This window comes from Rhincodon typus, chromosome 3, assembly GCF_021869965.1.
Source record: "Rhincodon typus isolate 14 chromosome 3, sRhiTyp1.1, whole genome shotgun sequence".
NCBI classification, from domain to species: domain Eukaryota; kingdom Metazoa; phylum Chordata; class Chondrichthyes; order Orectolobiformes; family Rhincodontidae; genus Rhincodon; species Rhincodon typus.
Window position 1 is genome coordinate 126028159 of NC_063334.1, and position 4164 is coordinate 126032322.

Sequence of the window (4164 nt, forward strand, 5' to 3'; positions counted from 1 at the left end):
GTGTGTGAGCTGCATGTCTGGGTGTGGGGAGGGTTGTGTGTCTGGGTGTGGGGGAGTAGTGTGTGTGGGTCTGGGTGTGGGGGAGTGAGCGTGTATGGGTCTGGGTGTGGGGGAGTGAGCGTGTGTGGGTCTGGGTGTGCGGGAGTGAGCGTGTGTGGGTCTGGGTGTGGGGGAGTGAGTGTGTGTGGGTCTGGGTGTGGGGGAGTAGTGTGTGTGGGTCTGGGTGTGAGGGAGTGAGTGTGTGTGGGTCTGGGTGTGCGGGAGTGAGTGTGTGTGGGTCTGGGTGTGCGGGAGTGAGTGTGTGTGGGTCTGGGTGTGCGGGAGTGAGTGTGTGTGGGTCTGGGTGTGGGGGAGTGAGTGTGTGTGGGTCTGGGTGTGGGGGAGTGAGTGTGTGTGGGTCTGTGTGTGGGGGAGTGAGTGTGTGTGGGTCTGTGTGTGGGGGAGTGAGTGTGTGTGGGTCTGGGTGTGGGGAAGTGAGTGTGTGTGGGTCCTGGCATGTGTATCTGGGTAATGCAGGAGGTATATGTCAGGCTGGGTAAATGTGTCTGATCCCTGGTTGGATCCACAAAGTATTGTTCACAGAAACTGCTCCACAATGCTTTCAATGAATTCTCCATTTACTCCATTCAGGCTGTACGTCAAACATGCGTCCTCACACAATAGACATCTCCGAGATAAATTGCTGACCACTCTTGTGTCTGCCACTAAGGGCCCCTGGTATGACCTTGATAGAGCAGGTCAGCAATGTTAGTAATGATAACCAGAGTGTAGCAGGAAGAAAGCCTGAAGGCCGAAGCATGTACCTATAGATACAGCCAGATCTTGGGACTTGGTAAAAAGGTAGTTGCAAGGTGACCAAGGCTGAGATCTGAATATAGAAGGTTATTGAAGGTATTGAAATGATAGGATGCTAGGAAAGGTGGTGAGGTAATTCTGTTAGTTAGGGATGGCTTTGGGACCCTTGTGAGAGATGACCTTAGCTTGAACCATCGAATCAAGGAATCACACAGTACAGAAGAGGGTCTTTGGCCCATCGAGTCTGTACAGTCAAAACTACACTAGTACCGAAACTACACTAGTATTGCCTACGCTAATCCCACTCTCCCACACTTGGCCCATAGTCTCAAAAGTCATGACATTTCTAGCTCTCATCCAGGTACTTTTTAAAGGCAGTGAGTGGGGGTAAAGGGGTCTTTTTTTGGGATGGCAGCCAGTGACTAGTGGGGTCAGTGTTGGGACCACAACCATTCATGTCATACATTAACGATCCTGAATGAAGGAACTGAGGGCATTGTTGTTAAGTTTGCAGATGGCACAAAGACAGGTGGAGGGACAGGTAGTGTTGAGGAAGCAGGGAGGCTGCAGAAAGACTTGGACAGGCCAGGAGAGCAGGCAAAGGAGTGGCAGATAGAACACAATGTGGGAAAGTATGAGGTCATGCACTTTGGTGAAGAATAGAGGCTTAAACTATTTTCTAAAATGGGGAAAGGTTTCAGAAGTCAGAGGAACAAGGGGGCTTTGGAGCCCTGGTTCAGGATTCTCTTCAGGTTAACATGTAGGTTCAGTGGGCAGCTAGGAAGGTCGAGAGGGTTAGAATACAAGAACAGAGGCACACTGCTGAGGCTGTATAAGGCTCTGGTCAGACTGCATTTCTAATTTTGGGCCCTGTATCTAAGGAAGGATGTGCTGGCATTGGACAGGGTTCAGAGGAGGGTCACAAGAATTATCCCGGGGATGAAGATCTTGTCTTATGAGGAGTGGTTGAGGATTCTGGATCAGTATTCGATGGAATTTAGAAGGATGAGGCGGGATCTGACTGAAACTTACAGGAATCTGAGAGGCCTGGATGGACTGGATGTGGAGAAGATGTTTCCACTAGTGAGAGAGATTAGGACCTGAGGGCATGGCCTCAGAGTAAAGGGATGACCCTGTAGAACTGAGACGAAGAGGAATTTCTTCAGCCAGAGGATGGTGAATCTATGGGACTCATTGCTGCAGAGGGCTGTGGAGGACAAGTCATTGAGTGTATTTAATACAGAGATAGATAGGGCCTGATTAGTGACGGGGATCAAGGGCAATGGGGAGAAGACAGGAGAATGAGGTTGAGAAAGATATCAGCCATGATTCAATTGTGAAGCAGGCTCAATGGGCCGAATGGCCTCATTCTGCCCCTTTGCCTTATGGTCTAAGGGTCTTGTTCCTTCTTCCAAAATGCATCATGTCACATTTATCAGGGTTTAATTCCACCTGCCACTGATCTACCCATCTGACCAATCCATTTATATCCTCCTGTAATCTAAGATATTCCTCCTCTCTGTCAACCACCTGACCAATCTTTGTGTCATCCACAAACTCACTTACCATCTCTCCCACATTCCCATCTCCATTGTTATGAATATCACAAACAGTAAGGGACCCAGCACTGCTCCCTGTGATACACCACTGCACACCGGGCTCCAGTCACACAAACAGCCTCCTACCACCATCCTGTCCCCTGTCACTAAGCCAGCTTTGGATCCAATTTCCAAAGTTACTCTGGATCCCATGTGGATTTACCTTCTGTATCAGTTTCCCATGTGGGATCTTGTTAAAGGCCTTGATGAAACCCATATAAACTACATCAACTGCATGATCCTCATCGACACACTTAGTCAGCTCCTTGAAAATTTCTACCAGATTTGTTAGGCATGACACCCTCTGACAAGGTCATGCTGACTGTCCCTGATCAAACCTTGCCTCTCCAAAAGAAGAATAATTCTCTCCTTCAGACTTTTTCTGATGGCTTCCCTATCACTGATGTGAGTCTACAGTTCCCATGTCTAACTCTAACATCCTTCTTTAAAGTGGGACCACATTCACTGTCCTCCAATCCTCGGACATCTCCCCTTTGGCCAGAGAGAAATTAACGTTTGGGTCTGAGCCCCTGTAAGTTCCTCCCTCATCTCCCACAGCAGCCTGGGATGCAATTCATCCAGACATGGGGATTTGTCCATGTTTAAACCTGTCAAAACCTCCAATACCTCCCCACTTCTCATATCAACCTGCTCAAGAACTTCCCTGTCCCCTTCCCAAATTCTGGACCCTTGTTATCCTCTTCCTCAGGAAATACAGATGTGAAGTGCTGACTTAACCCTCTACCAATATCCCCTGGCTTCAAGCACAAATATTCCCCTTGGTCTCTAATGGGTCCTGCTCATTTCCTGATTATTCTCTTCCCCTTCATGTACTTATAGAATGTCTTGGGATTTTCTCCAATATTGCCTGCTACCATTTTCTCATGCACCCTCTTTGCCATATTCATTGCTTTCTTGGGCATCCCAATAGTTACTATATTCCACCAGAGCTCTGTCTGATTTGGTCCCTCTGCACCTGTTTATCTGGCCCTGAATATTCCCAGAGTTCCAGGGTTCTCTGGGTTTGTTGTTCCAACCTTTCACCCCAATGGGAACATGTTGGGCCTGTACTCCCCCCAGTTCCTTTTTGAACACCTCCCACTGTTCTGCTTTAGATTTACCCTCAAATAGCTGTTCCCAGTTTACTTTTGCAAGAACCTGCCTTATTTTAATGAAACCTGCTATCTCCCAATCCTTCTCCTTCTCCATATTAAATTTAAAGCACCGCTACCACTGAAAACGTTCCTCCCACTGTCCCCTCAAGCACTTCTCCAGCTTTCATTCCCCAGAATTCAGTTCAGCACTGCACATTGCCTTGTTGGACTATCTACACAGTGACATTAAAAGCTCTCCTGAACACATTTCAGGAATGTAACTGTCCCTTTTAAACCCTTTAAACCATGATTGTCCCAATAACACTGGGGAAGTTGAAATCCCCTAATATAAATATCCTATTGTTATTTTTAAGCACCTCAGTGAATTATCTACATCTGCAATTCCCATTGACTGTTTGGGGGTCTATAATACACTCTCAGCAATGTGACTATCCCCCTGTTAATTCCTGAGCTCAGCCTACAAAGCTTCATTTGGAAACCCTTCCAAGATATCATCACTCATAACTGTAGTAACCCCCTCTTTAATTAAAAATGCAACATCACCTCCTATTTGACACTCTCCCCATTCCTGCCTCAATATCCTACACCCTGGAATGTTCCGTTGCCAGTCCTGCCCCTCCCTCAACCACGTCTCTGTGAGGGCAGGGATTTCACAA